Genomic DNA, 25269 nt, shown 5'->3' on the forward strand with positions numbered 1-25269 from the left:
TGGGGTGTAGCATAGCTGCAGTGAAATGAGGTCTTAGGTGGGATGGGGATTTGTCAAAACAGCATGTGAAAGAAGTCAGGCTCAAAAAGTACAGTTGGTCAATAATAAAGTATTAAGTTTAGAGAAACGGTAGTTTCAAACAAGACTCTCAGAATCTCAATTAAGTTTCATTCTCACCTGACAGCACGCTAGAGCAGGTAATTCCCAAGCTTTAAAATCAAATGAATAAGTTCGAAGCTACACAGTAGCTAGGTGACTTGGGGCAACTTATATGACCCTTCTAAGTTTTATTTTCCTCATCTATTAAATAGGTGAAAAAAAAATAGCATCTATGTCATAGGATTAGTGCGATGATTGAGCTGATTAATAATATAAAGTTCTTAGCACCATGTCTGAAATATAATAGGATTCAATAAATAGTGACTGTTATTATTATATGACAGTTATGTTGTCATAATCAGAAAACCTAAATTAGCTATAGCTTAAATAAAAGAAAATTTTATTTTTCTTTCATATAAAAGTCTGGAGATAGGGAGCTCAGGACTCTCTATTGTTTGTTTCATTGTCCCAGCAATTACTGTCTACCCATAAGGGCATTTAATGGTCAAAAACAATTGCTGAAATCCAGCTATTATAGTATGTCCAACTTCCCAGAGACAGAAAAGAGGAAAGCAGCAAAACAAAGAAGACTCATCTCAGCTGCCCGCTTACTTTTAAGGCTCCTCATTCTGTCCACGACTTCCATCCAACTTCTTCTACTTACATCTCATTGGCCAGAACTGAGTCAAGCATTCCTGCAAAGGGAGGGTAGAAAGTACACTATTTTAGCTGTACAAGAAAAATTATGGTTCTGCAAATATGAAGTGGAAATTTGGATTTGGGTAGGAAACTAGATTCTGCCACAACATGTGACATTGGTTCTCCTCTATCACTTCAGTCTCTCATCGCATTTATTAAATCTATTGTCTCTTTTTATTCTATCTGAAATGATTATCAACTACCAGACATTTTTTTCTCTGGTGTTTTCCCTCCAAGATCCCCTCTATTACTCATCATCTCTATAAGCAGTAGCTCAAAAATTTAATCTCTAGCTTTGCCTGAATCAGAAATCAGCTGGGGGATTAAAGCATCTTGCAACTAGATAAGGTTTGTTTAAATCCTACTTTTAAGATCCAAAGCCTTCCCCAAGACTTCTGCCAACTCCCATGGTCTTCAATCTCCTGATTATGTTTGCTTTCAAGTTTCTGTTACCACGAGCGTCCTCTGTTCTATAAGCCAAGCCAGTTGCAACACCATAAAAAAAGAATAGATACATACATAGATAAACACATACATTCCCACAATGCATTTCTGGGTGAAATAGGCTTGAATGGAAATCTGAAGCAGAAACAGAAACATGGTAACAACTTCAAAGACAGTAATGGACATTCACTTTCTTAAAATGTTCTCTTGTTTTTAAGTTTATTGGGGTAACATTAGTTAATACAACTATATAATTTTCAGGTGTACATTATAATTTCACATCTATATATTCTATTGTGTGATTACCACCCAGAGTCCAGTTTCCTTCAGCTACCATAAATTTGATCCCCCTTACCCACTTCACCCTCCCCCAACTCCCGTATATTTGACCCCCTTTACCTTGTCTACCTCTTCCCTCCTCCCCCATCTCCTACACTTTGGTAACCACTAGTCCGTTGTCCATGCACATGAATCTCTGATTGTCCTGTTAATTTGTTGTGTTTAGGTTCATATCCAACATATAAGTGATATTATATGATTTTCCACTTTTTCAGTCTGGCTTATTTCGCTTAGCATGATTATCTCGAGGACCATCCAAGTTGTAGCAAATGGCAGTATTTCATCTCTTCTTATGGCTGAGTAATATTCCATTGTATATATGTACCACAGCTTCTTTAGCCAATCATCTATCGTCGGACATTTCAGTTGCTTCCATGTCCTGGCCACTATGAATAATGCTGCCATGAACATTGGTGTGCAAATATCTTTTTGGATATGAGTTTTCAAGTCTTTAAAGTAAATACCCAATAGAAGAATTGCTGGATCATATGGTAGATCGATTCTTAGTTTTTTGAGGAACCTCCATACTGTTTTCCATAGTAGCTGTACCAATTTGCGGTCCCACCAGCAGGGTTCCTTTTTCTTTGCATCCTCTCCAACATTTGTTATTACTTGTTGTGTTGATTATAGCTATTCTAACAGGTATGAGATGGTACTTCATTGTGGTTTTAATTTGTTTTCCCCTAATGGCTAGTGATGTCGATCAACTTTTCATATATTTGTTGGCCATTTGTACGTCCTCTAGAGAGAAGTGTCTGTTCAGGTCCTCTGCTCATTTTTTAATTGAATTGTTTGGGGTTTTTTTGTTATTGAGTCATATGAGTTCTTTATATATTTTAGATATTAGGCCCTTATCAGAGGTGTTGCTTGCAAATATATTTTCCCATTCAAAAGTTTGTCTCTTTACCTTGTTGACAATTTCTTTTGCTGAGCAGGAGCTTTTAAAATGTTCTTTTACCCAGCTCACAATGCGACACCTTCCTTGGCTATATCTCCGTATAGCTTTTTCCTATACCTTCTCTTTCTACTTCCTTTTCCCCTTCCATCTCTGTCTTTTTCAACTCAGGATTACAATAAATTCATCTCATTTTCTCACCTGGATTATTGCAATAGCCTCCTAACTGGTCTTTCTACTTCCACTTTGCCCTCTTGCTGTCTATTTTCAACATATAACCGGAGGGCTTCTTTGAAAACATATCAGTTCATGCCACTTCTCTGCTCAGAATCTTTCAATAGCTTCCCATTACACTCAGCAGAAAAGCCAAAGTCCTCACAATGTGTCCTACATGACCTGGAACCTCTAGGAACTCTCAGACCTTTCTCCTACCAACTCCTGCCTTTTTTACCAGCTCCCACCACAAAAGCCTCCTTGCTGTTCTGGAATACTCCCTCCTGAGAGCCTTTTTTCCCTTCCTCCATTTATTGGCATGGCTTACTCCCTCTGCCACCATTTTTATAATAGCTACCTTTCACCTCTGAATTTCCGATCCACCTCTCTCATTTTCTTTTTCTCCATAGTGCTTATCACCTTCTGACAATCTATATTACTTGATCATTTATTTTTTTACTATCTTTCTCTACCCACTAAAATGTAAACCTCATAAGGGCAGGAACTGCTGTCTGTTTCATTGATTGCTCTATCTTCACAATATCTGGCATGCCATAAGTTTTCAGTAAATATTTGGTTAAACAAATCATAAAAGGATTTTTCTCACTCAGAGCATCTTAGCTATCATTTATATTGCCTAGGCTTCTACAGACATTCTTTTTACATCAATTGGCTTATTAAAGTATTCTTCCAAATAAAAATGTTCCCCCTTTAAAAGGAATGCTTTGCCAAATATTAAGAAAACAAACTTCCCACATCTTTAAATCAAGCCTCATGTGCCTTTGTGGTGGCCACGGAAGAGTTCTGCTCAGATTCCACTTTTAGTAGGAAACTGCTAGTAGTGTATTTGCCTGACATACTTTATCTTCAAGATCCACTACCACATTCACACCCACACCAAGGCCTCGTCTCACCAGCTACTCCCTGCCAGATGACCAAACATGAGGGCATGCTGGCACCTGGCCATACCAGCTCAACACAGGACTCAGGGACAGTCTCTGCTCTGGGGCTCCCACTGTCTCAGCCAAGACTTGCTCCAAACTTTACTGCAGTCTGGAGTTCTTCTTACCCAAACTTCCTCCCTTCCCTCTCTCTTTTCATAGATGTCACACCTCCTCTGTAGTTTCCTTGTGGACTTCTGATCCCTCCCCTTTTATTTTTCACAGGTATTTCCCTAATGATTCTTTCGTATTTTGATTCCTGCTCCTGGGAGGACCCAGCCTGACACAGTTTTCTAGACATTTTCACTTAGATATTACTGTAGTCACCTCAAATTCAATGTGTTCAAAACCAGACTACAGAGGCTCTTATGAAAGTTGGACCAGAATATGTGGATCAAATCAGAGCTTTTGGTGGTACTAAGATAGCTGCATGTTTCCATGATGATTCAGAGTGCTCTTTCCTTCAGATATAAAATCTTTGGCTTTGCTTTTTTGCTCCTGAAATGTGTTTCAACTGAACAGGGTATGTCAACTCTGCTAGTAGATGAAGCAATATAAAAATAGCTTCAGAAGGCACTCTAATCTTAAATACAAGGAACTTGCCTAATTTGAGAGATAGCCATATGAAAATTTGTAACAAAATACAAGTAACTGAATTGAAAAAAACTGTGTCAAATAGCTACATGTTAATATCTTCAAAAACAATCTCTACATTATTTCAAAGGAAACAAAATTAAAAAAAAAATAGAAAACAAAATTTTCAGAGAAAAAAAATTCTAACACCTTTCTGTGCAGTCTTGTTGGATTTTGGACTTACTGTGAAATGTCGAAGTCTATTTTAAATGAGTCAGAGAAACATCATCTAAAAAGGCACATCATAACTTTGCTTTAGCCCATGTTAATTTTTCTTCTCTACCAAAAAAAAATCATTATTAAATTTTGAGAAGCATTGTGAAAACTTTTCATGGACAGAAAATTGTTATTATGTGACTCATAGATAACAAAGTTTTCAAATGCCTTTGATGCTGGAATTGGGCATCTTAATGGAGACGAGATTGCAGGTAGAAAAACTAGATGTTGTACATAAGAAATAGATTATATTAAAAACATAAATTATTGAAAGGGGCTGTCTTAGTCTGTTCAGGATACCATAACAAAATACTATAAACTGAGTGGCTTAAACAACAAACATTTATTTCTCACAGTTTTGGAGGCTGGTAAATCTAAGGGCAAGGTGCCAGTATAGTCAGGTTCAGGTTCCTGGTGAGAGCTCTCTTATTGCCTTATTAATGGCTGTCTTCTTACTTTGTCTTCACATGGCAGAGAGAGAGCAAGCTCTCTGGTCTCTTCTTATAAGAACATTAATCCCATATTGAAGACTCCACCCTCTTGGCCTCATCTAAACTTAGTTACCTCCCAAAGGCCTCAAAATACAGTTGAACCTTGAACATCAGGAGAGTTAGAAGTTCAGTCAAAAATCCATGTATGACTTTTAACTCCCCAACAGTTAACTACTAAGAGTTTACTATTGACCAGAAGATTTACCAATAACATAGTCAATTGACACATATTTTCTATGTTACATGTATTATAAACTATATTCTTGTAATAAAGTAAGCCAGAAAACAGTGTTATTAAGAAAATCATAAGAAAAAGAAAATACATTAAAAGTATTTATTGAAAAATATTCACATATACGTGGACTCATGCAGTTCAAACCCATGTTTCTCAAGTGTCAGCTGTACCATCACGTTGGGATTAGGGCTTCAACATAAGAATTTGGGGAGGATACAAATAGTCATTCCATAACAGATACTGTATATTGGGAGTTCGTGTTCTTGTACCAGCACTTTGCATTCTAAAAAAACAAGGTGGGGCAGGAAAGACTCAATAGAAATAACATCCCAGTAGGGGGTGAGGGGAGATGAGAATACAATTTGAAGTTGAAGACTTTGTATCTTTAACTCCTGAATGTGAGAGATAACTAAATCAGAATCAGTCTTTAGCTGCAGGTATATGGGACCTACATAGCCAAACACACAAATACCCAACCAAAAAAGTCTCCCAAGCTCCTTTCTTAGAATGCCTGTTATCGTGGGAGACAATATAAAAGACTTGCAGGAATCTGGATTCCCATGAATAGAAAATCTTTGGTTGTAGCCAATTAAGAACAGGACTGGTAGAAATAGTATAAAGACAGTCCCTAAACATGCTGCTACTCCTGCAAAAGCTCATCATGAAAAAGCCAAACTAAAATTAAAGTTGAGACTTCTTTCATTCATGAGTCAACCTACACTACTGGCATTTTTAATACTTTCAAATAAACTGCCAAAAATATTAGTGCAAAAACTTTAGTAAAAGAGTATAATCACTCAAATTTTTCTTTACTTGTTGACAAAATTAAGCAATAGCCTCCTCTACCCAAACTAACTCTTGGCTACTAATAAAAAATGCATATTCATGAAAACACTGAAAAGGAAACAAGTGGAAGAAGAATGTGAAGATGGAAGCCAGGTTTGTCTTGACTTTGCATAATAACAATAATATCAACCAAAACGTTGATGAAAATTATGTTCCCCAAGACAATAGGAATGCTGCTGTGCTTTCCCAACAAATCATTCAGTCTTTAAATTTTCCAGGGTAAGTACTAGGTTCTGGAACTTATGGTATGTTATAAGACATAAGATAAGCACTCAAAATTATAATGTGCATGTCAAATAATAAAAAATTAAATTGGAGGGTAAAAGCCAATTGCTAATCAAATTTAAGAAGAGGAGAAAATCAAAGTATTAAATTCAGAACTTCTTGGAGAATATGGAAAGGAAGAATTCTTTTTGTGAAGATAGAATGTGTATGGGAACAGACATTTAATTTGAAAAAATATAAATAATATGTTAAGATTTTTTTAGAAGCTAGTCTTATTTTACCTGCATATTGTTTATTTCTTAACTCCTTTTGAGCAATAAAATCAGAATGATTTAAGGCAAGTGCTCAGTGATACAGAAATGTAAACTATTTTATTTTACCAAGAATTGGTTTAGAAAACCAAAAAAATATATTAACAACCTTCCTATATATTCTGAATTTCTATAACGTTTTCAATGTGAATTGGATTTGGGAGTTTTGAGGGATTGTAAAATATTCCAAATCTTTTTTAAAAACATGGAAAGATAGGCAAGGCTTTTTAAGTCATTCAGGCAAATGACTGCCATATGTCATACCTTGCAGCAAATTTATTCACATGTTATCTTGTGCTTTCTGTGGACGGGCCACAACAGGAAGAGTCTACAAAACAGATCTTAAAAACCAAAATCCCAAACATGGATTATGGCCCTATTCCCTTTTCTGTAATGGGACAGGTGCATCCTTGTTTATTTCACAGAGTGCCAGGAAAAGGGGATAGTAGACAGAGCCAGCATGCTTTCTCTGGGCTTCTGCAAGAGTGCTCATCTTTGGCTAAACCCCAGGGGTCTGGAAATCAGACAATAATGAGCAGGAGAGAAATATAAATGGGAGATTAGAACCATGAGTAAAAAATTTTTTTTAAAAAAAAGCTAAAGATGATGAGCGAAAAATACATTTGGTTTCTCTCTTAATTTTTCTTTCTTTCTGAAAAGCTTAGGATCTTGTTAGAAATTGCTTGTTAACAAAAAATCACTTTATATTAAAAAATTAAATATGATTTGTAAATAAAATATACAGCTGTGTTAAATATATGAACAATATTAAAATATGTATCTTCTATTTAAAAGATTAAATGACTATGTAATCAAAACTAGTATGTCAGGAGAGGCTGTTACATACATCTCATTGATCTTAGAATGTTGTTTGAGCTAATATCCTGCTTTCCACTCTGCTGGCTCTGTGACTCAGCCTCTACTTACTTATGTGCAAAATGGGAATGATAATATTATCATCCATCTCATAAGTTATTGAAGGATGTTAATATGTTGAATGTGGATCCAAAAAAGATATGTCCAAGTCTTAACCTCCAATACTTCTTAATATGACCTTATTTGGAAATAGTCTCTTTGCAGATAGAATTAAGTATATCAAGAAGAGATCATCCTGGATTTATGGTGGGCCTAAATCCAAGTAGCCTTATAAGAGAAATGGAGAAGACAGAGACTCAAGAGGGAAGCGAACTTATGCTGCTACTTGCCAAGAAGCACAATTGGTGTTAGTCACCAGAAGCTAAAGAGACCTGGAACAGAATCTCCCTCAGAGACTCCAAAAGGAACCAACCTTGCCAACATCTTGGTTTAGGAATTTTGACCTCCAGAACTATAAGAGAACAAGTTTTTATGGTTTTAAGCCACTGGTTTGTGGTGATTTGTTTAAGTATCCTAGTAAACTAACATAGACTCAAATGAAATATTATATATGAAAGTGGGCATAACAACTGATAATAGCAGTCACTCAATTGCTTACTAAAATTTACTTTAATCTCTTTTGAAAGAGTTATAAATATTTTTGGAGTACAACAATTTGTGCTTTTGCCTAAGGGAGACATTTTCCCCTTATGATGAGAGTGCAACCACTTCTAGTACTTTGTTAAGATATTTTAGTTGCCAGCAACAGAATTAATTCAGGCTAGGGCAAACAAAAAAGTAAAAAACCTACTAAATAAGAGGCAGGGGCATTGAAGGGAGTGCACAAGAGTATCTCTGAGACTCAGAGGAAGAATCAAACAATAAGAATTTAGACTCATTAGAAGGTTTTTTTCTGGATTTTTGACCACCAAATCAGAAGGTATGTGAGTCTTTATCCTGGACTGAAACACTGCAGTATTTCCCTTCTAGAAAAACTGACAATTGAGGTCCAAAGAGTCAATCTTTAAAGAAAAGAATCTCAATTGTCAGTGTTATTTGAAAGAATTCAAAGCTTTCCTGAAAAACAACTCGATATTTACATATAGAGACATAACTTTTTCATTAGCTTTTAAATAAATCAAGAAGTAATTTCTTCCTCCCAAACCCTTAAAAATGAACCATTGTTTTGTTTTGTTTTTTGTTTTTATTCCTTTAGGAAAAGAAGCATGGTTTAAATGTTTAGACTTATTTGAATGAAAACACAACCACGACTTTTGAATTCTACGACAGCCTAATTGACCAATGTCTTAGGATATACATAGATTAGATAAACTACTTACTTTAAACTCCTGTTTGAGGAAATTATCACATTTAAATAATTTTGAGAGGCAACCAGAAACAAGATATTTTTCAACAATATGTTCTACTTACCTTTGGCAATTTGTTCTCTGCTCCATTCAGAATTCTCACTAAGAGAAGAGTTAGTGCAAATAATAGATCTCTTGCTCTGGAGATTTAAGTGAAAATAAAACTTAGATCACAAGTGAAATCAATGTGATGGATTTCTTCAAACTAAAACTAAACCCAGCAATCTTTATTTGGAAAACATTGGTCTATGGAGGAATAAAAAGACACCTCACAAATATTTTTCAGGTAGGGAAATAAGACATTTATGGGAAACCCAAAATATATAAGAAAAAAGATAGAAAAAAATTCATTTTACAAGGTTTTGAAAAAATATTTAAATATATGAGCTTCTTTATTTCATGCAAATGAATTTTTATAATCAGCTAGAATTAAAACCATTAGTGTTTAAATTTTAACAACCATAAGGTAGTAGGTGTGTAGATATATGCAAAACAGAATAACCTCTGTTCTCTAGATGCTTCTGTCATAAATTAGCATAACATGTCCCTCAAATATAATCATCTTCCTTTGCCCAGTTCCTAACACACAGCCATAATTTATGGATAGCAATAACACCATATATTGACTGATTTTTTTTTTTTTTCAATTATGAAGGACAGAGACTCAGCTCAAACCAGCCTAACCCTTTTCCCTCTTCTAGCATTCCCTTATATTGGCTTCATTTTTATGAAAACTCTCCACGTGAAGGCAAAGATGGCTCCCAGATACTCCAGCTTTACCATAATTTCAGGAGAGAGTGCCTCTTTCATGGTAACACTAAAAGAAAAAAATAGCAAGAGGAGAAGTTATTCTTGTCCTGAGTGCCTCTGCAAACTAATAACTCAAGCTTGAGAGATGGATACTCTGCCTAGTCTGAGTCCTGTGCCAATCCCTGGAGCAGTAAATGGGATCAGCCCCATGAGAAAGGGTGTTCTAGAAAGGAGAAGTGAACATTTCATTCAAGGAAAAGGCATTAAATAGTATGTAATAACTTAGAAGAGTTCTCCAATGGGATAAGGGAAAAGAGCTGTTACTAAAACCAAGAAGCAGAGTCTCATAGAGAAATCACCTTGCAAGGAGCAAAAATCTTAGGTGAGGTAAACAACTAATCCAAAATGACCTCACAAGAAGAGAGCCTAGGAAATAAACCCTCTCTCCCTCCAATCTCCTTCCTGGACTTCTCATTGACTAACCTCAACCAGAAGCATCTGGGAGCTGGAAGCATATCAATGTAAGCCTTCAAAGTCAGGCCCCAGGGCAGACAGCAGGGTGGGAAAGGGCAGAAAATGAACCTGGAGGGACAAATAAAAAATATGCAATATATTGAGCAAGCAGAATAAATGTACATCATATACCACAATCTCTGGATGCTCACCTATTCATTCCACAAACAATAATTGAGGTCCTCTATGCACAAGACATATTTCTAAGTAAATGTAAAGAAAGGCAGGGGGGTGACATTATTTTTAAGTGCAATGAATGCATTATAACACCAAGAATTTGATTCCAGAAAGATTTTCAAATAATTTTTTTAATGTTTTTTTTCCCTATGGATTTTGACAAACATTTTTCCATACACAAAATTGCCTAATACTCATGTAATGGAGACCACAAATGATTGCAGACCCAAACCTCTTCTTTTGTTGTTCTTGCTAATTTTTAGAGCCATCAATTGTTCTCTAACTCTAAGAAAAAGGTACATGTATACAGCATAGAAAAAGCACAGAGAAAAATACTATTTTTAATGGTGCAGTAAGGGAAGGAGTTACTAGGGAGGACAGCCATAGAGAAATAACCCTTCAACTGAATTTTTACAGATAAGTAAGCAAACAAGCAGGTAAATCAGTAGATAAAGGGAGGAGTGACATTCTAGACAGAAAGAACATTATAAGGAAAAGCATGAAGTAATAGTATATTACAGCAACTGTCTGAAATCCAATATGACGAGAAATTGTATGGGCTATTGGGGTTACTGTTTGGTGAATAATAAAGCCAGAAAATGTTACTCTGTGTGTGTATGTGTGAGTTTTCAAAAATTGAGAACCAACAATGTGCCTTACATTTCTCTTCTGTACCCTCACATACTTCAGGATTGTGAGTAATACTGCTTAATAGAAAAAAATGTAAGATTAAATTTGTGTTTTATGTTATTCATCAATGAATAAATACTCTTTATTGGTTGATTTTAATAAAATTCAAATTAATATTATTTTAAAGAAAATACTACATAGAGGTTTAAGAAGAGTAAGAATTAGGTATGTTTCAAGGATTATTTTAGAAGTCACTTGCCAACTAGACAATAAATTCTTCTAAAATGAAACTATCCCACTATTACACTGAAATAATAACATTAATGAGGAGTTATTTCTAAATAAAGTCACACCAAAGAATCGAAGATTCACAGTGACATAAGGTTTTTTGAGTTTTCTTTTTTCTTTTAAGTCCAGGAAGAAGTTTAAAACATTAAATTTCCACAAAGAGAGACAGGACATGAAAAATTCAAGACTCTAAGAAAACTAGTTTGAGAAAGAGTTGAATGGGAAGGTGTTTAGAGAAAGTGAATTTGGGATATTTTCATGACAGTTGCCGTAAAGGTGAGATGTAATATTAATTGCTGAAACTTATAGAACCTTACTATGTGCCAGGCACAATTCTAAAGACATATATTAACATTTTTAATCACTATAACTATAAAATGTATAAATAAGTTAAATAGACGGTTTAAATTACAACTCTTTAAGAAGAGAGATGAGGAAAGCAGGATCCAAGAAATTATAAAGGGCATTCTGCTTTAGTGTTATTTTAAAGACTTTGTTAAATATTTAAATTGTCTTCTTATAATTTTCCCATAAAAGGATGTTTCTTGCAATGCTATCAAAAGTGAGCCACACGATGGTTGTTTGCACATGTATTACATCAAACTCTGACGTCTATCAGAAACACCTGGACAAGTTGGCAAAAATCCAGAGGTCCAAGCCCCATCTTATTTTAACAAGCCAGGTCCTCCCTAACCTTTATTAGCTCCCCGTTAGTTTTGAATCACACAAAAGTTGGAGAAACACTGAGCTGTATGTTTGCTGTTGTCACTAACACAACTTACCTGTTACCCCCAGATTATCACAAGAAGTTCTGGCAAACTCTGCTAACCCTCCATTGTCCAAAGGATAAAGCTCAAGCTCCAATGGAGACACAGGACCTTTTACAATCTAGGCCAGCCTATGAATCCAGTCTCACTCCCCACAATTCCCACAGTTTATATTCTCCCACACAACCCATACAAACACATCCTGCAGCCTCAATTATTGTATTACTATTCCCAAATTAGCTAGTGGTATTGGATCCTTGCTTTGCAAATATGATCCATCATGCTGGAAAACCCTTTCCCTACCTCTCTGCCTAGAAAATCATATTCATTTTTCAAGACCCACCTAAAAAGTCCTTTTTCACTTTCTTATACTCCGTTGCTATCACACCTCATTGGGAACCAAAAAGCACTTTTCAAATATCAGCTATGAGACTTAAAATTTTGCATTACTTATTTATTTTTTAGCTTATATATCTACTCACACCCTCACCCCATGTATTCAAAATCGAAAGAAGGGATTGTTCTTTATTCACCTCTATAAACCTAGTATCCAGGCATAGATGGTGTTCAGAAAATGCTTATTGGATGAAAGAAGCAAGTACTATAAATTTTCTAATGCTCTAACACAGTTCTTATTTGCACATTGTGCCTTAAAGATATAAGCCAAAGCAAAAGCAACAAATTCTCTAATAAGTGTTATTTATAATTTGAAAATCTTGAAATTGATCCATATGCCCATGGATAGGGAGATATGGCTAAAGCGAGCGCGCGCGCGCACACACACACACACACACACACACACACAAAACTATGAAGTTAATAAAAATAAACATTTTAGGGAATGAATAGGTAGAGCATAAGGGATTTTTAGGGCAGTAAAATTATCCTATATGATACTATAGTCATGGATACATGTCATTAAATAGTTGTCAAAACCTACAAAATGTATAACACAAAGAGTGAATCCATAACCCTTGGGAAATAATGATGTTCATCAGTTGTGATAAATGTACCATTCTTTATGGGATATTGATGATTGAGTAAGTTGTGAGTGTGTGGGGGTATATGAGAACTGTACTTTCTACCCCATTTTGCTATGAGCCTAAAAGTGCTCTAAAAAATAAAAATTATCTATTTTTAAAAAATAAATAACTGAACATTTCAAATATATCAATATGTTGGAAGTATGTGCATAAATAACACCACTAGATTTTATGGAAATCAAAATGATACATACATTGGAATTCATATGCTGTAAATAGTTACTTAGATATTAAATTAATGTAAAGTGTGGAAAATAGAGTTCAATTTCATTCTTTTATGTTTCTCTTTATAGTTGTTGAATGTCACAGGAGGAAGGGAAATGAAAGAAACAAGATAGGGCAGAAGGAGGGGAGGAAGATAGAAAACCAATTATGCCAGTTTTCTATACGTGAGAAATTTATGTCAAAACTCTCAGAACCACTTTTTCAGGGAATAGTTCTCAACCTCCATTCCATTGTTATTATGATGATAGGCTTGAAATATACTTTTAGAGAATGTTAGATTATTTTTGTTCATAAAGACTGCTGTGGTTTGAACCTAACTAAAAAATGTAAGCTTTCTCAAGCAAAGAAATACAAACTTTAATATTCATTTCAATCTGCTTACCTCACAGAAAACACCCATTATCCATTATATGAATACAAGCAAAGAAAATAGTTATGGGCTAGATTGAGTTGGCTCTAAAAATGTAATTGCAAAATTCACAATCTGCTCTGCAGGCCTTTAATTCTACTTATGTAACAATTTTACACACACAGCAGTTTTTCAGTATGTTCAGAGGCAATTAACAGAAATGTTACTAACTTGTGTTTGATAAATCTGTTTTAAAGATGCAAAAAAGTAAACAGATTAATACTGTAAAGGTGAATTTTATCCAACTTCAAACTACAGATAAGGTAAATACTAGAAACTGGGTAAATGAGCATTTTAAATTTTAATTTTCATTAACATGTCATATTGGTAGAAGTCAATTTCATTTTTTGTTTATTTTTTCTTAAAATAATTCTTATCTGATAAGTAGTGAATGTCTCAAAAATCTACATAACAGAGAGAGAATCCATAGATAGGTTTATTCCTGTTTTCCTCACCCATGGAAAGAACAGAATAAACTATAATATTTCACAGAGGAATAGTAATAAAAACACACACATTTTATGATGTACATAAGAAGTGACTACATACTTCTTACCAATTGAGAGTCACCAGGATGTAAAATAATTTCTGTGTAGTGCAGAACCAAGGTAAAGCAACAGGGGTTAGCATTTGCATTGACTTTCACTATCAGGATTTCTAAACTAGCCATTTGCTTCAAAACACAGACTGACTAACAGATTGTCAAGCTTTCATTGTGTTCTTCTACAAGATTCTAGCCAACAGTCTTGCTGACACAGGTGTCCCACCTGGGGCAAGGAGATGGAGCAGATGACCTCTCTACATGGACTTTCTTCACCCACAACTCTTCAAGAAAGCTAAAATAATGAGAGAAAATGATGGAAAGTTGAGATTGGAACTTTAATAAAATATATTAGCTCATAAAAATAGAAGCCAAAACCGTCTAACTCAAAACCGGTATTTTAAAGATGAAATTTTTAAAATTAGAAATATGAAATTGAAGTGTTTATTCACAAAAAAAACAATCACATTGCTTCTTACACTATTTATGTTGGTATTGTTCTGGTTATGTACAATGTGCCATGAAAGTGCAAAGTGCTGGTAATTTAGAACGAATAGAATGCGGCACCTCTCTGAAGTTGCTTAAAGTATGATGGGAATAGATAAGTAAATACTGGTTTAGTGTGCAAAAAAAATCTGATTCAAATGTGCAAAGACCCTTAGTAGAGAAAATACATGGTTCTCTACAACAAAAATCACACCTCACTGACCCAGCACAGTGTCGGAAAAGACTTGTTGGTTAGGTATTAACAATTAAACCAGAACAAAAAAAAGGCATTCCTGGTAGAAGAAGAGGAACCAAACACAAAGAATGGCAGGAGAAAGCTGGTGCTCAGAAATCACCTGTGTGACTGGACTACTCTTTATGAGACAGTAGTGGGAGCTTAAAGCCCACTGGATGCAACTGCTCAAACGCAGAGCAGTGAACAGAGGAAAGGAAGCCAGACTACCTTTGGTTTTAGTCCTTTCTGATAACATGCCAACATGCACAGTTCACAATTATCTGACATTTTCAGTGGAACTCAGAAGAAGTCTTGGCACAGAAGGTTCAATGAGGAGAGCTAGGAACCTAAAGCTCTGGAGAGCACCAGGCGTTGGGTCACAGCAACATGGAATGGAGCCTCAGTGCCAACCTGGGATAGAACATGATGGTACAGGGCCCTAGACAGTCAGATGGCAGCACAGTAGGGCTCCTGAAAACCAGGAAGAGCAAATCAGCATGCAAGGCAACTGACTCTGTGATGTAGCATAGCTGGCCTCTGGGAGCACAACAGCAATTAATTAGTAAAATACGAGTAAATATTACACTATAAAATAAAAAGCAAAAGGACAGTAGCTCTTTGAGTAATTTTATCTCCTTTCTCTTATCCTCCTGGCTTCTTCTCAGAGAGAGACAGACAGACAGAGACAGAGCCAAAGACAGACAGAGAGACAGAGAGAATTTGGAAATTGTGAATAATACTTACATCACTCAAACAAATAGCAGATAAAATATTTTTATGTCTGGGAAACTCCAGCTAAATAAGAATTTGAGGACTCAAAGAATGCAGCCAGATGTGTTCATTGTTTGTGTCTTTTAGTACCACCTGTAGTCTTTTGCTACATTTTCCTCTTGTCTTCTTTCACCATACTGATGGTCCAAACCAATCTTTCCCTTTTCTCTCCTCAATACAAAGAAAAGATGGGCAGAATTTAGAGAAAGGAGGAAACAGATAAATATTGCCATTTGTGACAACATGAATAGGTCTTGAGAGTGTCATTTTAAGTGAAATGAATCAGACAGAAAAGGAAAAGAACCATATGATTTCACTCATATGTAGGATATAAAACAAAAAGCAACAAACAAACAAACTTATAGACACAGAAAACAGTAAGATGGTTACCAAAGCAGAAGGTGGGTCGGGGGAGAATGAAGAGAGTAAAGGAGGTAAAATATATGGTGACAGGAGACTAGACTTTAGGTGGTGAGCACACAATAGAACATGCAGATGATGCATTATAAAGTTGTACACCTGAACCTTTTTTAATGTTATTAACCAATGTTACCCCAATAATTTTTTTTAAAAGATGGAAAGAAAATATAGAGATCTACAAAAACAATCTAGGTGGGAGGGAGCAAGGACAAGAGGAAGGGCTGACAGAGGAAGAAAAAGGATGAGCAGCAAAGAGGAATGTGATGCATTATGGTTTGTCTTGTCTTTAAATATGTTAAGATTTTTTTTTAATAAAAATGAAAAAAAAATGAAGAATTAAACAGGGACAGGATACACTAGTCAACAAACCTCACCTCTCCTCATTATTCTTAAGTTTAAATACCACAGACCCTTGTAGAATCAACACAACATTCTTCAATCCTAAAGTAAGACTGAAAAATGAGGATGGGGTGTAAGTCTCCTTTATACATGAATCTTGAACAAAGACTTGTACTCCCTAATTCACTACATTTAAGTCTATGAAGTTAGCAAGTCGTGGTTGAAATTGTTTTTATTTCTGAAAATGTTCTAAGGGGCCCCTTAACCACAGTTTCCACAGGAAAGGAATCATTAGCAACACAATCACCCTCTCATCTGATCACTGTTAAGGTTTTACCACCTCTACTTAGTAGATACCAGGGAGTCTAAGGTTTTTTTTGTAGGAACCTTTCTCCCTAATCCACCCCCATAAACTTCAGGGTTCAAGATGCAACTTGATTTGATAACTAACGTTTATTTTATGCTCACTCCATGCCAGGCACTTATCTAAGTAAATTACGTATATTGCCTCATTTAATCCTCATCACTGTTCCTTGGGGTAGGTTGCAATATTTATCCCTCTCATATAAAAAGATTTCAAGTAGCTTGCCCAAAGTCACTCAGCTAGTGATTGGAGGAACCAAGATAGGATCCCTAGCAATCTATATCTAGAGTCTTCTCCTAATCTCCAAGTAACATTGCTTCTGTCTGCCCAGCCTGCAAGAAGCAGTTTATCTAATGTAAATACAGCAGGGAGCATAATGGAAATTAAGTCTGACCAGAATTCACCTAACAATAAGTTGAAGTTGATACAATATGAATTTTTTTCAAATATTTGAAAAAACATGATCCTATTTTCTGAGTTACTTTAAAATAGCCCTGCCCAAAAAGAGACTAGGTTGTGTGAGCACAGTATAGCAAAGCTGGCCTGAGGCAAACACTTGCTCTTACTCACCAAATCCAGCCTAGCTTATGCATGTGCACAAACACAGGTACACATTCAATTGGTGCACATGTACATGTGCACACTCCCTTACTTAACCACTGGGTCATTGGTCACAGATTTGTTTAGGGTCTACCTGTTTTATAACTCCATCTATAACCTTCCCCTCAACTCTAGTTCCTTGCACTCTCTCTTGAGTTTTGGCTATAGCCTAGACCATGCCATAATTTCTAAATCTTTACAGTTTATCTTCAACCCTAAAGCTAGAGCAACAAACAATACACAAATTCCAGCCTCGTGCTGCCATTATAACATCCTGAGAAGAAGTAGGTACTTAACAAATGATTGCTGCATTTTACATACACAGTACATGAATTTTATCCATTAAAATTACCAACTGATATGAATTGTGTAAATTTAAATATTCAAACATTATCTTCCATGCCTTTGCCATTTTTAGTAAGGAGCCACTGAAGGATAAGCTCCAACAAAACAAGGGAGTGAATCAATAAAAAGAAAAATATAGCATATAAGAAACAGTGCATCCAGAACAAAGAATGACAAAGGAAAGCACTGGAATTTTAGCTATGCACCAAAGCATAGATAACAACAAGTTCAGACTAAAACAGAAAGACAAAAGATGAGGGAGGGAGTTGAGGTCTGCAGGGAGAAAAAATAAATAAATTGATGGTACATCCACTATAGTAAACAGTTTGGAGGTTCATCAAAAACATAAACATAGAACTACCTTATGACCCAACAATTCCACTTCTGGGTATTTACTGGAAGAAAACCAAGACACTAATTTAAAAAGATATATGCAGTGTTATTTACAATAGCCAAGATATGAAAGCAACCTAAATATCCATCAATAAGTGATTAGATAAAGAGGTTGTTGGTACATATATACAATAAAATATTACTCAGCCATAAAAAAAATAATAATAATGAAATCGTATCATTTACAATGATGTGGTGGACCTAGAGGGTATTATGCTGAATCAAATAAGTTAGACAGAGAAAGAAAAATGCCAGATGATTTTACTTATATGTGGGATCTAAGGAACAAAATAAACGAACAAACAAAATAAAAACAGACTCATAGATATAGAGAACAATCTGGTGATTGCCAGATTGCAGGGGAGGCTGGGTGAAAATGGTGAAGGGATTAAGAAGTACAAATTGGTAGTTACAAAATGGTCATGGGAATGTGAAGTAAGCATAAGAAATATAGTCAATAATATTGTAATAACTATTTATAGTAACAGATGGGCACTAGACTAATCAGATTTATCACTTCGTAAATTATATAAATGTCTTAACACTGTGCTATACTTTTGTGAAACTAATATTAAATAATATTAAATGTTAACTCTAAATGAAAATTAAAAATTAAAAAAATAAATCAATAGATCTTTTTATGTGTACGAATATCTAAAAAACTCATTAATAAATAAGAAAAAATTAATGATGGACAATACATAGAGAACAAAACCCCCAAAAAGATCATTTAAGCCATGCAAAAACAAGTTATTTGGAATCATATCTCAGTATTGAAAAATATTATACATGACTATTAAATACTCAATAAGTGGCTATTCAGAATTAAAATGTTCTGTAAGTGTAAAATAGACCTTGGATTTTGAAGTTTTAGTATAGAAAATTAATAACCTCTCAATAATCTTATATTGATTACTTGTAAAAATGATAATATATTGTATATAATATGTTAAGTAAAATCCTATTAAAATTAACTTATCATCTTTCTTTTTGCTTTTGTAACTGGGCTGCTAGAAAATTGTAAGTCATATTTGTTGTTCACGTTATATTTCTGTTGGACGGTGATACATTATATAGTTGTCAGTAGCATAAATTTGCCTTCCTTTCCTGTTACCAGTGAGACATTAACTTTGTGAAGTCTATGCATAAGAAACCAGGTTTCATCAGAAGTAGGAATCATACTAACCATTATATTCTAAGTGATCAGCAATCCTAACTGCCACCCAATTCCACAATCCAAACATAACAGATATAAAACCACTTCAGAGGACAACTGCCCCTGACATTTCCTGTTCAGTCATCTTACACTTCTTAGGCCTCAGGAAGGCATGTGCCAGCACACTTTCAACAATTTGATGGTGATATTTAAATAGCTACACTAAATTAATTAAAGCTGAGCAAAGTAAGACCAAAGCCCAATGAAACTGCCAAAGTGAAGATTCAGAAGATCCCTGAGTGAATGACTAGTTGACAAAGACCTGCCGCTGAATAGTGAATTAAAGTATTTAGCCTACCCGTTGTTTCTGTCAAACAAGTCAGCAGGCTAATTGTAATCTATACTTAAAAGAGGCAAAATTTTAAAATCCTGATTGATACACTGTAATAAATCTTCACTGGCTTCAGTTTTTTAAAACGTAATTTCTATTCCCGCTTCTGTAATTACTTTTATTTTCATCTTTTCCTGGAAAGCTCTTTACATTTTATTTTTGTGCAACAGCCCAATTTAAATTCCAGCTCTTCATAATTTTTTGGAAATAAGAAATTCTTGTGATCTTTAATGTTTGGCAAAAGATAAGAAAAGGCAGTAAAAATAATAATTTCCTCATTATTTTTCTCAATCTTTAAGAAAGCAAGATCGATTTTTAAAAATCTTAGCAACATATTTAGAACAGCAGAAAAAAATTTCTTCAGACAGACTGGTAGAGAAGTAGTATTTGACTTTTGGTGTGTCTCCCATTTACTGGTCTCTCCCACTAATTATTTATTATCAATAATTATAATTATGTCCTTGAATTGATGCCAACTGTAGGGAGAAAGAAAGATGGCTACAGACAGGCTTCCTTCTGACACCCTCGGCAACTTCCCAGCGGAAGTGAGTCAGCACTTCTCCCCCTTCATGTAACCATGCACCCAGTACGCACGCGTGGGCTCCATTATCTGTCGGTGTGCTACTATTGTTTAACTTGTGGATAAAAGGTACCATCTTTTGAGGCAGGCTGCGCCATTGCTGGAAATAAAGAGCTATGTTACAGTAGCTTGCGGCTTCCTTCATTTTCTTTAAACTGCCCGAACCTCAAACCTCGGAACCTCGAACCTGGAGCAACACACCAATTCCCTCCACCTGAAGGTCTTTCTTTGAGTGGTATAGCCCCACTCAATACGACCTTCATTTGTAATTACTTTCAGCTTTCTATTTAAATATAATTTACTTAGAAGAAAGTTTTCTTGGGTGCTCTCACCTCCTCAGGACCACTCAAAACAAGGCTAGCTTCCTTATTATATGTTCTCATAAGCTTGTCAAAACTATGTGTTAAATAACTTGAAACATCTGTCTCTTCACCTAAACTAGAAGTTCCGTTAGCAAAAAATGTCATGCATCTAGCACCCAGCATAGCGCCTGGCCTATGGTCAATGCTTAATACCAAGTTTATCTGTACCTATCACCTGTTGGAGGTGTGATGCCATATCCTGGAAGATGTTGGAAACATATGTATACCTGAATAATAAATTACTACATGAAGTATAAAAAAAAAAAAGCAAATATTCTATTTGATTTTTACACTGGTATATTGGACATTTTACCACATCACTATCATTGTTGAAAAAAATTCCTGATCAAACTCAATTAAAGATAACATATTATCACTGGTTAAGGCTAAGCAATACAGAATTTTTTTTTAGTAAGCTTGCAAACAAAACATATTCATAATTGCAAATATAACCAAACTGTAATAGCATTACCAATATAGCCATACTGGGTAACTTTCCATGAAGAAATTGAGTTTAAAAGCTTCAGTCTTATTCTTATGGTTGCTTGATCATCTCCAATTATATAAACCCATGACCTGCCATTACTCATAGTGAGAGCTAAGATGTTTCCCTCAGTCACTACTAATGGTAAAATAGCATGAAGTTCAAGGAATGAATCAACCAATTGTTAATAACTTTTTAAATTATTTTCAAACTCAAAAATTGCAGTCTTTCAGAATATAATCAACCAAGAGGAAAAAAATTGCTGAATGAATAAAACAAAGCTAATTCAGTCGTAATGAATGATTGGAAAAAAAAAACAAGTATCTCTCAACTTGGAGAAATGATGGTGATAACTAAAATCAATCTAATTCATTATTTAACACATTCCATTATAAGTCAGGTGTATGTTACACTTACTTCTAAATAGAATAATTGATCTTTTTTGAATTTGAAATATGCTCACTCATAAAAATCCCAACTAATTAACTAGCTTATTGAGCTGGTCATTAACTTCACACATTAATATATTCTTTCTTAAAATTCACTCACTTAATGTCTCTCTAATAGAAATACTCATAAGTATAAAAACTTTTTATTGAAAATGTCATCCCACTTAAATTTATCTTTAGAAAATCAAATATAAATATTTATAGTTCATTGACTATTCGATTATTAAGCATCATCTGATCACCCCTCTCACAATTCTTTTTTCTGGCTACTCTCATTCCCATCTCTGCTCTCCAGCTACAATTACTTTTTCTTGGTTTCTTAAACATGTCATATTCCTTCATATCGTAGAGTCTTTGCTCTTTGCTCGAAGGTTTTTCCTCTATTATATGCCTCATTATTTCCTACTCCTTCTTAAGTTCAAGTTTAGCTCCTGTCACTTTGTTAAGGAAGCTATCTGTGCTCTTCAACCAAGTCAGTGTCCTGGTTTTACTTTCTCAAGGTCCGCTAGCCTTACGAAATTCATACAACTATAACTTTCAAAATAATTGTTAATGATTGTTTAGCATCTATCTCATAAGTAAAACTGATTAAAATCACTAATTAAGAATTACTCACTTAAGATGCCCTTGATCCTTCTGGAGTTGCTTATTCACCCTTAATTTTATGGAGAGAAGCTGTGAGGAATGAAACCTAAATTGGAACACCTAGAGTTTTCAGATGAAATGTTTAGTATGATGGCCTATAAAACAAAATTGAACATTTCAAACTCTTTAGCTCTTTCAGTGTAAAGTTGATCTAGGACTATTAGGCAGGTCATCCCAAATTCCCACAAGTAGTCAAGTGCCCAGGCTAGTAGACCACTGCTACCCTACCTAATCCTCTGCCCCAATCTTTCTTGGTCTCTACCCTGCAATAGACATAAAGGAACATGCTACCAGACAGTCACTAATCACTATCTGGGGAGAGGGATATTCCATCCTGCTTCAGACAGCATTTCCTTCTTTCTCCATAAAATCTTCTTATTTATATGCTGAGAGTGATCTACTGCTCGATTGAGTTCATTAACACTACAGCTCATCTTAAGAATAATGACAGATGATAATCAAGATCTCATAATGGGGCATGGAACAACATCTTACTCAAATAAAGAAAAATGTATATTTAAAATAGGTATATTCATCTGGAGTTACCTTGTCATTGAGTAGGAACTATGTAGTAAAGAAAAATCTTAGGAAGAAGTCAGGCCTTAAACTAGTTTGCTTATGCCATTAGTTATAAAACTTCAAGTAAATCGTCTACCTCTCTTTACCTCTCCTTCTCTTCTCAAAAGTAAAAGAGATAACTAAATGACTATTTCCTGTGCTTGTGGTTCTACCTTAATTGTTAAAACTAATATACACATAAGCTGCTTCCTTAGTCCCTATCCATTCGGCTAAAAAGAAAAGAGCTATCTCTAGCGCCAGTTCTTTGGAATGGCAGCACCAGTTCTTTGCCACCAGGGACCTGTGTTTTATGAGAACCTAATGCTTGATGATCTGAGGTGGAGCTAAAGTTGTCATGCTAGTGCTGGGGAGTGACCACAAACACAGATGAAGCTTTGATTACTCACGTGCCACTCACTTCCCACTGTGCATCCTGATTCCTAATAGGCCATAGACCAGTACCTGTCTTCAGCCGGAGGTTGGGGACCCCGGCTTTAGAAGGCTTGTAATGTCTTCATTGTTACATTTAGCTTGTTTTTGGTGGCTTCGTTTAACAGTGTAGCTTATCAAGAGCACTTGCATATTTACATTGTAATCATCCTTCAGATCAATTCTAATATCAATAGACCTATAATGACTTCAATGCCACCATAACATCTTACAGGCATAGCTAGCATTAAAGATAAAAATTTTATGAGACGTACTCAGGCTGCTTGCACAAAGCAGTTTTTCCAAATATAAACAGTTGAGACTTTTAAAAACATTTTGGTTTTAAGATTAAGGGACATTGACATACATGAGACTGTGGTGTCAATATGGGAAGAAGATATTCACTTAAATATGTTTATGTAAAATACATTGAAAACATATATATATAGTCTACTTGGTTGCTCTACAACTGCAAAACATGCTTCTTTGGGCCAAAATTATGAAGCTCTATGACAAAAAAATATATATGAAATTATCGTATTCAACTTATGTTAATATTAAGTAACTAAAACAATGAACAAATTGACACTTTAGATTTGTGAAGATATTTTTCTGAGACCTTTAGATAACCTAAAAATCTAATTCAAATGCTCTTTCATATTTTATATCATGGGAAAAAAAATTGTGTGCATGTGTGTGTGTGTGCATGTGTGTGTATGTGTTTTCTATCTCTGTGATGTGGTCTTTGTTGTACCAAATCAAGGCAGTAAGTGAGGGGAGAATTGAGACTCTCTGAAAGCAGTTACTAAGGAAGAGAATGCGGAGATATATAGGGGAGAAATAAAGAGCTGGAGAGAGTTTTAGTGAATTTATAGAAAAGAAACTCAAAGATTTAGGGAACAGAGTCATTTCCTGAGAAATAGTGGAGCATAGGAAACTTAGCTGGGCTTTATTATTTGAATCTCACATTGGTCTACTTTAAGAGACTTTGAATATTTTAAATTGCTTTTCTGAGTATTTACCCATTGGTCTGGTTTTATTCTTGATGGTTAATATCTCAAGAGTAGGCCTTAAGTTAAGGCTGATTAGATTTATATTTTATATTTTACAGAGTAATAAAAACCAATTATTAAAAAGCTAAGAGTTCCAAAATACAGTAAGTTTTTGGAGAGATGATATTGTTCGTCTCATCTCACATAACAAGTTCTTAGCCAGAATTGGTGCTCAATAAACATTCATAGAACAGAAGACGAATGAATGGATGGTTTCCAGATTCACATAGGATAAAAAACAATTTGCAGATAATCTAAGAAAAAAGTCCTCTGCATAATTTTTCTCTATTATTTCAAAATTTAGATGAAATTTATTCTAGGTCTGAATTATTGCAGATAGTTTTCGCAATTCTCTATTTTACTCCTTATGACTAAATCAGTGTTTCATTCCATTAAATAAGATCTCTAGTACAAAAGTTTAATTAGATGATAGAATTCATTCAAAAATAATCTTTTGTCAGCTGGGGCTATATTTTCCTGCTTGTTCAGTAGGTTTCAAACAGGACAAATGGGTTTAGTTCAAGTCAAGCAGTAGTAGGTCTTTGAGAGAATAAGAATCAAAATGTACAACTTCATTTATACCTGATGCTGGCTTGCCCCTGACCTAACTTTCTGCCAAAGTCAGGGGACATTTTGCATCTTTATCATATTTCCAGACATTAATTCATGACCTAAAGTTAGTATTAAGCAGTCACTTAAAGGAAAAAATCTTCACTATGGCAACAATCTAACACAGCATTAAGTTTGAAAGGTATAATAGCATAACTGTATCCCACCTTCTACCACTTTACCCATGTAATCAATACACGCACACTCAGCCAAAATGCGAGGTAAGCAAACTACCTGCAATGTCTACCCAGGGTCGAACTTACCTTCACTGTTCCTTCCTCCTACTTCTTCTCCAGAGATTTAGTGCCCTTCTGATTATCTGACTACCTTCCCCACTTAGATGGCAATTTGAGAGCAAAGAGATAAATACACACATTGACACATTTATTCTAGCTAAGGCCAATAACTAAAAGTAATTTAATACACTTGAAATTATCAGAAGTCTTGTG

The 25269-nt window shown here is 34.9% G+C and overlaps 1 pseudogene; it reads left to right on the forward strand.

Annotated features, from left to right (window-relative positions):
* Positions 1 to 5554: 5554 nt before the first annotated feature.
* Positions 5555 to 6274, forward strand: LOC118615090 (annotated as a pseudogene).
* The last annotated feature ends 18995 nt before the right edge of the window (positions 6275 to 25269 follow it).

Source organism: Rousettus aegyptiacus, unplaced genomic scaffold, assembly GCF_014176215.1.
Source record: "Rousettus aegyptiacus isolate mRouAeg1 unplaced genomic scaffold, mRouAeg1.p scaffold_m13_p_3, whole genome shotgun sequence".
Classification (NCBI taxonomy): domain Eukaryota; kingdom Metazoa; phylum Chordata; class Mammalia; order Chiroptera; family Pteropodidae; genus Rousettus; species Rousettus aegyptiacus.